General features: G+C 39.0%; 1 pseudogene; it reads right to left on the minus strand.

Moving 5' to 3' along the window:
- Positions 1–9,503, minus strand: part of LOC124101654 (cell division control protein 42 homolog) — a 30,848-nt pseudogene extending 21,345 nt beyond the window's left edge.
- Positions 9,504–10,363: the final 860 nt, after the last annotated feature.

Raw genomic sequence — 10,363 nt, forward strand, 5'->3', positions numbered from 1 at the left:
GCCGGCGACTGTCTCACCCCCATATCCCACTGTGTCCCTCCCCCCAGATTAGATTCCACTGCCTCCTCAGGGGGTCGCCTGCAGCCTGACACCTTGACACCCGGGACATTGTCTCCAGAGAGCAGGGACCCCACCCTGCCCCAGAGCTGGCTCACTCCCTGTGCTTCCCCCACCAGTCGCTCCCAGGTGCCCTGACAAAGCACAGGCCCCGGACACTTGTTCTGAGCATGTAAACACTTGCCACTTCAAGAGCTTGAGAAGGGCAGGGTGAAAGGTGAGACGGTTTGTCAGCTCCTCATTAACTGCAGGCCTGGGACAGGGGAGGCTGGGCACCTCCCACCCCTGCACAGGCCAGTCCTGGCAGGGGCTTGGTGACAACCAGGATGACAGGGGATGGGGATCAAGCCCAGGTGTGTGCTAAACACTGTGGTTCATTCTCTCATGTCATTATAAGCCCATTTTTGCCAGGAGAAATGACTGAGGCCAGAGGGTGTCACATGGCCAGAAGGGGACAGGTCAAAGTCTGTCTAGTACATCTCCCTGGAGCAAAAGAGGTGTCAGCTGGAAGAGGCAGTTGATGACCTCGGGGTCCCACACAGCCGCCATCATAGCTTGGCTACCCGGGCTCCACGGAAGGCAGTCACAGGTCCTAGCAAGTTCAGCCTCCTCTATGAGGGAAACCAGTCTGGGCCCTGGTTGAAGCATGACCCTTATGAACCCCCAACCCGGTCCAGGAGGCTTTAGATCTACAAAGAGACAGACCCAGGCATCGGGACATGCAAGGATCTCAGGCTCCAGCCCGCCAGGCAGGGGCAGGCAGGAAGGGTTTCCCCAGAAGGTAATCTTGAAGCTGGAGGGTAGGGTCCCCAGATAGGCCCACCCAGAATAAAATCACATTTGTCCTCTGGATCCCCAGAGCAGCTCCAAAACGGGGCTCACAGAAGTAGGGAACATGCCCAAGTGCACAGGCAGGGCTCAGACCAACGCCTTCAGTCCCAGAACCTGCAGCACCCTCCCCGTGGGCTTGGGAGCTGGCATAGAGCTTCTGCAATGATCTCCCCTCCCAGAACCAGGGTTCGCCACCCACCTGGGACACTGCACAGACCTCCGACACATGGCTTGATCGACTGAAGCACAGATCTTTGACCAGTTTTTGACAGGAGCACTCTGGGACAAGATGAACTTATTGCATCATGTAAATGAACTTGAGCTGGGAGTCTGGGCCACCAGGACTGACATCATAGAGTTTTAAACAGAGGCCATTGTCTTTCTGTGGGAAATGTCGCTCCTGTTCATAAAATTGCTTCAAGATGTTTATGTAATTTGAGCAACAGAATGTCACAGTACTCGAAGCATGAGATCTAGCATAACCCCCACGCACGGACGATGAGCAGAGAGAGATTCTCATCCTAAAATATAGGTGCAGTATCCAGCAATACTATCAAATAAATGGAGATCAGTGATCCTGCAGCCACCTCCTTGTGTAGATGGTGGTCCCATGATATGACAATCATCTGAGTTATACCACTATCAACTCAATGTACAGGTAAGAAATTAGTGATCCTTCTGAGGGAACGAGGCAGGAGGGTAGATCTCCCACAGGCAGACAGGATGAGGGCCTCAGAGAAGGCCAGCAGAGGAGGAGACCACCATGCCATCCCGGAAAGAGAATTGGGTCTGCAGAACATCCAGCTACTTGCTGCCCCCCGACGGCTTCAACCACCATGGCCCTTCTTAGCCAGTCACCAGGGTGTTCTGCTCCTGACGGCTTCAGCCACAGGGCTCTTCCCTAGCTACCTCTACCCCCATCCTTATTTGAACAGATGTGTCAAACCACAAGGTTGGACCTGTCCTCTTAATTATGTAACTCAGGGATTGAAATTATGCACTTCTGATTGGCTTATTATGCTCAGAGGTTAGAGAGCTGGATTGTCCCATGCTAGCATCTCTCATTAACATAGTCCCTGTCAAGCACCCAGGCAAAGAATAGCCAGCAGTACCCTCCCTTGGGAACCCCTCCTGGGCTGAGGGAGTCTTTCTCCACTTTAAATAAATCTTTGCCCTCTGCTTGTCTGTAGATCTCATCTTTTGAATTCACAAGACAAAGGACTTACCATACAGTCCTGTTCTGTGTCACTTCTATCGCTTCAATGTATAGATGAGACACAAGTGATCCTGTTACTGTCCCCATGTACAGATGGGAAACCAAGTGATTTTTCTGTGACCCCAAGATACAGATCATGACCCCAAAGATGCCGCCCTCAAGCACACATGATAACTGTAATCACTCCAATGTGCCAAAGAACTTAGTGATTCCACTGTCACTGCAAGGAGCAGGGGATAAATGGCATGATCCTACTGTCCCATCAACACAGGGATAAGAATAGCCAAGATCCAGAAAACTGTCCATCTACATGCCGGCAAGGATGCGAACCTCCACGAACTCTCATTCATTGCCAGTGAGAACGTAAAATGATATGACCACTGCAGAAAACAGCCTGCCAGTTTCCTATAGGAGCATACCAAACCTTACCATATAAACCGGCAACTACACTTCTAAATGTTTATCCGATAAAACAGATCCACACAAAAGCTGGCACAGAAATGTTTATATCAGCTTTATTGATAATTTCCAAGCGTTTGAAGTCACCAGGGTGTTCCTCAATAGGCAAATGGATAGATAAATGGTGATAAATTCAAGCCATGGAATTTGATTTAGTGATAAAAAGAAATGAACACTCCATCCACAAAAAGACACGGAGGAACTTGAAATGCATATCGCTAAGTGGAAGAAGCCAGTCTACTGTATGATTCCAACCATCTCATATTCCTGAAAAGGAGAAGCTACGAAGACAGTTAAAAAGATCAGTGGTTACCAGAGGTTTCAGAGGAGAGAGGGAGGGATGAATAGGTGGCACACAGAGGATTTGGGGGCAGTGAATTATGGACACTATAGTATTCTGTCTGATATTCTGCATGGGGCTGTGTAGTCACTGTAATGGAAACCCACAAAACTTTGCAACCCAGAGAGTGAACCCGATGTAAACTACTGACTCTAGTCAATATGAATGCACGAACATCAGCTCATCAGCTGCAGCAGTGTACTACCCCAACACGAGACGCATGTTGTTAATGAGAGTTCCAAACACTTGAAGGTGTTCTTATTGTTTTCCTATGATGGTTTCTAGTTCAATTCCTCTAGGATTTGAGAACACATTCTGAATGACTTCAACTTTTTCTAAATTTGTTAAAGTCTTGCTTAATGACCCAGGATATTGTCTATCTTGGTGAAATTTCATGAACACATGAAAATGTATATTATGTTTTTGTTGGATGGAGTGTTTTATGAATATCAATTAGATCTAATTGCTTGTTGATGTTGATTATATCCCTGCTGATTTATTTTCTAATCATTCTATGATGTGATATGTATACTCGACTATACTTGTGGATTTGCCCGTTTCTCTGTTTCGTTCCCTCAATTTCTGCTTCTTGGGTTTTGAAGCTGTTATTTAGTGCATGAATATTTAGGATTTCCATGTCATCTTGGTGAACTGGTCGAATTTATCATGATGTCTCTCTTTGGCACTAGTAATTCTTTAGCTCTCCAGTCTAATTTATCTAATACTAATTCAACCACTTTTACTTGTTTTTTTTTTAATAACTTGGATGAAGAGGAAATTTCAAAATTTAAATACTCAAATCTGAATGAAAACAAAAATACAAAATTTCAAAGTATGTGAAATTCAACTAAGGCAAGGCCAAAAGGGATATGTATTGCACTAAAATGCATTCGAACTTCAAATCAATAATCAATAAGAACTTCAAATCAATAATCAAGAAATTAGCAAAGAAAACTCAAAGCAAAGAGAATGAAGTAATAGAGATACAAACAGAAATAAATAGTTACAAACAGAAATAAATAGAATTGAAAACAGAGGACCAACAGTTCTTTTTTAGAAACAAACAAAATAAAGCACTCAAAAGACAAAATTGATAATAAGAGATGTTTTGGTCAGTTTTTTCACTGCTGTTACCAAAAGGCCTGACGAGAACAATTATAGAGAAGGAAAAGTTTATTTGAAGGCTCACAGTTTCAGAGGGTTCTGTCCATAGATAGGCGGCTCCGTTCCTCGGGGCTCCAGTGAGGCTGTATCTCATGGAGGAAGAGCGTGGCAAAGGGAAGTGGCTCATGTGATGATCAGGAAGCAGAGAGAGACTCCACTCACCAGATACAAAATACATAACCCAGTGACCCACTTCTTTCAGCCACCTCCTACTCACCTGCCGTTACCATAGGTTAATCCATATCAGGGGATTACTACACTGATTGGGTTAAGGCTCTCACAACCCAATCATTTCATCTCTATGTTTTCTTGCATTGTCTCACACAGGAGCTTTTGGGGGGCACCTAATATCTAAACCTTAACAAGAGACACGATGAAATCACCAATATCAAGAACAAAATGGAAACCATGAGAACAGATTCTCCAGATATCACAAGAACAGGGAAAACTACAACAATGTTACACACATGCAACTTAGAAGGAACAGACTAATTCCTTGAAACTATAAAGTATAACACAGCCAAAATTAAATAACTGAATGAAATAGTCTTGTAGGTATGAAAAATATTGAATTTATAAAAAAAAATCCCTCAAAGGAAATATCTAGGCTTCTATAGTTGAACCTGAGAATTTTATCAAGGAGCCAATGAACTAACGCCATTCTATATAATTTGGCCCAGAAAACAAAAGAAGGGAACTCTTCCCAATTTATTATATAAAACCAGTATTGATGCCAAGTCAGTCAAAAATCACACACAAAAAAGTATACCGTTATCTTTTATTAATTGAGACCCAAACATACTCAATAAAATATTATCAAAACTGAATTCAGCAAGGCATAAAAGACAGAACCATGTGGGCTATATTGAAGGTGGTGTAACTTGATCCAATACTAGAGTATCAGAGGAATCCATGACACCAACAAGTTAAGGAAGAAAAACTCATATTATTTCAATGACTGTGGAAAAAAGTGTTTGATAAAATGCATTGCCTATTTATAATCAGACTCTTGGTACAACGGGAATAGAGTGGAACTTCATTAACCTCATTAAAAGCATCTATAAATAAATATAAAAGATCCCAACAGCTAAGTATGATGCTGGGAACAATGGCAGAGTAGGATCTGTCTCTCCACCTAAGTGTACCGGGAGAAGCTGTGAGGAGTAACTCTGGAATCCATGTGAAGGGGAAGACTTGGCTAATTTCAGAAAATTCAAGTCTTTAATGTGCTTACAGCTACTTACCTCTCCACCCACCAGCCCCATGGCTAGCAGCCATTCCTTCCTTCCTAGTGCAACTTGCTGGAGACAAGGTGAAAAGTGCAGACCTCATTCTTCAAATATTGAAGTTTGCACTGTAATGTCTGGTTGGAGCCTTTGGTTACTGAAGTACAGGCATAGAATCTGTCGGCCATGGTTCCCACCTCCCTGGCTGAAGTAGCATCCAAGATTTAAAGAAGTAGTACTTCTTTTTTTCTTTTTGTTACCCCCTTTACCATTTTGGGAACCAGATATCTAAGGATTAATATATTAAAAAGCAAATGCAGGGCTTGGTTTGTAGCTCAGTGGAAGAACACTTGCCTAGGATGTGTGAGGTACTGGGTTTGATTCTCAGAACCATATATAAATAAATAAAATGAAGTTCTATTAACAACTAAAACTATATTTAAAAATATTTAAAAAAACAAATATTAAAAAAACAAATTATATTCTCATACCTAGGGAGAAATTCAGGCTAAGACCTGAAAAGACCTAAAGCTTTCATTCCAGGCTGATCCCTATCACGGAGATGCTCTACAATGATTTTTTTTAAAAACCAGAAAATCCTGCAGAAGGGGGAGGATCTTATTTTCAGAGTTACTACATTGTAAGACTTAAATGTCTAGTTTTCAACAAAAATACCATAAAAGATACAAATAAATAGGAAAGTGATCTATTCAAAAGAGCAAAATTAATTAACAATAACTACCACTGAGAAATTGATAAAGTCCAGATAGCGCACCCACTAAACAAAGACTGTTTAAAAACTCCCTTAAAGCTTCTCAAAGAGCTACCAGGGAAATGATGTATGAACAAATGAAAATTCCAGTAAAGAGGAGAACCAAAGAGAAATACTGGTACTAAAAGTTTGCTAGAGGAGTTTAACAACAGATTTGAGCAAGAAAAAGAAAGAAGATAGAACAGTTGAAATTAGAGAAAAACAAAGAAAGAAAGGTTGAAGAAAAGTAAACAAAGCCCTGAGGAAACAAAACCAGACCAAAATTTACATCATGTGAGTCCGAAAAGAGAAGAGAAAGGGAAAAGGGCAGAAAAATATCTGAAAAAAATGACTGAAAATTTCCCAAATTTGATGAAGGATATGAACCTACAAATCCATCAGGCACAACAAACTTCTAAATCATTTTGTGAGGCTCATATTACCCCAATAACAGCCAGGTAAAGATTTCACAAGAAAATTAAAGACAGATATCACTTATGAATATAGATGCTGAAAAGTTTAGCTAAGTGTTAGTAAATTGAATCCAACAATGCATTAAAAGTATTAATCACCATGATGAAATGAGATTTATCCCAGGATTATAAGGCTCTTTACATAAGAAAACAAATCAATAACACAGCCAACAACAGAATGAAGAAAGGAAATCGCATGATCATCTTGGTTGATGAAGAAAAGGAATGTGGCAAAATTCAATACACTTTTGTGATGAAAACAGAAAACAAACTAGGAATGGAGAAAATTTGCTCAGCATGATAAAGAATATTTATTAAAAACCCATTGATGACATCATACTCAAAGGTGAAAGACGGAAGCTTTCCCTCTAAGATCAGAAACAAGGATGCCAGTTTTCACTGCTCCTATTCAACACTGTATTAACAGCTTTAGCCAGATCTATTAGACAAAGAAAAGAAATAAAAAGCATCCAAAGAAGAAAAGAAAGAAATTTAAAAACTCTCTCTGTTCACAGATGACATAATCCTATATGTATAAAATCTCAAAGAATCAAAAAGACAGCTATTAGATCTAACAGATGAGTTCAGAAAAGTTTAAGGGTACAAGATGAACACAAAAACCACCACTGTGTACACCATGCGACTGGGAAATTCCACTCCTAGGTACGTATCCAAAAGAATGAGGAATTGAACAGATATTTATGCCACTGTCCATGGCAGCATCATTCATACTCACCAAAGGTCAAAACAACCCAATTGTCCATCAGCAAATGAGAGATTAACAAAATGTGTATGAATATTCAGCCATTAAAAAGGAATGAAACTTTGATACATGCTACATACAATGGGTAGCTTTGAGGACATTATGCAAATGAAATATTCCAGACATAAAAGAACAAATATTATATGATTCAACTTCTATAAAGTAACTATAATTGGCAAATTCACAAACACAAAGTAGAATAAAGGTTTTGGTGAAAAGAAGATATTGTTTAATGGGGACAGAATATATCCTGGAGATGGGGAAAATATTTTTGGAATAGACAGTGATGATGTTGATTATTGATTGTGCAATATTTTCAATGGCTTTAACATAAGTGAAGACTACAATATTATACTTTACTATAATAAACAAAATCTAGCAAGGTATACAGGCTGCATATTTTCAAATGATATTTGAGGCTTGAACCCCAATTTAAACTTGAATCTAAGAAATGTTGAGGAAGATTATTTTTTTCCTTGATGCTAACCACAAAGGTAATAGATACTACCTCTGGTATCAAGTCACATCTACCTTCAATGTAACTTCTGTGTAAGATGATGGCTTATGCAGCTAAAAGAACAAAGAGATGAGGCTTCACTAATGTACATAACTGATTTATGAACTACTTGCTAATATATAATTGTTTATTAAAAATACTCTATAGTTAAAATCATATTGATTGTGAAAGCCTTATTGTTTTCCTCTACAATTTAGAACAAGGAAAGGATATCCATTCTCAATACTGTCATTTTAAATTTTGCTATCATTTTTTGCCACTGCAATAAAGCAAGAAAAAATAAATAGGGGCTGGGGATATGGCTCAAGCGGTAGCGCACTCGCCTGGCATGCATGCGGCCTGGGTTCGATCCTCAGCACCACATACAAACAAAGATGTTGTGTCCACCAAATACTAAAAAATAAATATTAAAAAATTCTCCTTCTAAAAAATAAATAAATAAATAAATAAAAGATACGAATATTGGAAAAGAAGCAATAAAACTGTCTCTATTTGCAGATGACATAATATCTACATAGGATATTTAAAGGAATCTATATTTTAAAAAACTTCTAGAAATAATAAATGAATTCAATAATGTCATTGGGTATGAGATTTCAATGCAAAAATCAATTGCATTTCTGACTACTGTTAGTAAACCATTAAAAATCAAAATATATTAGCATTTTTAGCATTTACAAATGCTTCATAGATAGTAAATGACAAAGTATAATTATAACAAAAAATGTGCAGGAACTATAATGCAAATTCCAAATTAATGATGAAAGAAATAATACCTCAATTAGTGGAGATATACACAGCGTTCACTGAAAGATTTGGTATATTAAATATGTCAATTTTCTACAAATCCATATATAGTTTTAATACAATTACTATCAAAAGCTCAGGGATTTTGTAGACTTAGACAAGATTATTCTAATTTTTATATGGAAAAGCATAAGCCTAATACTAGTCAAAACAATTTTGAAAAAAAAAAAAACTAATTAAATGAGAAGAATCATTCCTCCCAGTGTTGAGGCATACTGTGGTGGTAGGAATGGAGACAGTGTGTTGCTGGTGAAGGATAGACAAAGATCAATGAAATAGAAAACCCACAGATAGATCCTTACAAATATATCTAATTAACTTTTTGTCCTTCTTGCAAAAACAATTTTTAATCTTTAATTTGACTTAAACATTGCTTTTTGTATGATAGAAATACCAGCTGTGCAGAAAGAGCGATGGAGAGGTGGTCCTAGCCGCACACACCTGCAGCTCTTCCTCCGCTCTGGAGGCTCTGGGGCAGCCAGTGTTGCATCCTTTAGGCCTTTTGGTGGAAGTGCAGAGCATTCTACATACTTGACAGCCGTTAGGTCACTGGCCAGCCTTCCAGCAATCTCTGGAGTGATAGGCTTCTGCTTGTTCTTGGCAAGTCTCTTAATAATAGAGAAGTCATCTCTGAGATCAATTTGGGTTCCAACAAGATAAAAAAGGAGTCTCTGGACAGAAGTGAGTTATCTCAGACACCCACTTTTCTTTGGCCTTTCAAATCCTCATGTCTCGCAGTGCCAAAATGTCCAAGAGTACCTGACTCTCGGCCATTTATATCTGTGATTGCCTAGTTATCAAAAACAACTGGTACATATTCAAATGGAAATGCGTTTGTTCTGTAGGATATCAGGTGGCTTGCTCTTACCAACATCATCGTTTCCCACAACAATCTATTTAATTGTATTGTGGAAATAGTTTTATATCCACTTTAAATATTTCAGATTTGATGTTGACTTCAGCTTCTCCACTGGAGTGTTGACAGCACTTTCCCCATTTCTTCTTAAAGTACCTTTTTATTTTAGAACAGTTTTAGGTTTGCAGAATTATGGTAAAGATGAGTATTCTCATATATCTCACACTCAATTTTCCCTATTACTAACATTTTGCATTGATGTCACATTCATCATAATTAACGAGTATCAACACTGATACATTATTATTAGCTAAAGTCCACAATTCATTCATATTCCTCATTTCCTCCTATTCTTTTTAATTCCAGAATCCCATGCAGGACGCCCTGTTAAATTTGGTTGTCATGTCTCCTTAAGATCCCCTTAGTTGTGACAGTCTTGTTTTCGATGACCTTAATCGTTTTTGACTGGCCCTGTGTTTTATAAAATATCCTCAAATGGGATTTAGCTGATGATTTTTCTCATAAGTACACTGGGGTAGTGTATTTTGGGGAGGATACCAAAAAAATACCATTCTTATCACATATGTCGAGTGCACATTCTCTGAATGAGTTATCCTGTGGATGATAACCTTGGTCACTTGCTCAAGATAGAGTTGGCCAGCTTTCCCCAATGAAACATTGCTCTTTCCCCCTCCCCTTCTGTATTGCATGCTCTGGAGGAAAGTTACATGCACAACCAATGGGTGTGGTATGTTTTACCACCCTGAAGTCAAAGTACCCACACAAATTATTTTCAATTCTTCTGCACTATAGACTTGTCTAATCCTTCCATTTTAAATTATTCAACCATTTATTTTACATCAGCATGGTCTTTTGGACATTTATTTTTATACTTTGGGTTAT

This window comes from Marmota monax, unplaced genomic scaffold (genome assembly GCF_021218885.2).
Source record: "Marmota monax isolate L192 unplaced genomic scaffold, Marmota_monax_Labrador192_F-V1.1 WCK01_AAM20220418_F8-fsc00231, whole genome shotgun sequence".
Taxonomy (NCBI): domain Eukaryota; kingdom Metazoa; phylum Chordata; class Mammalia; order Rodentia; family Sciuridae; genus Marmota; species Marmota monax.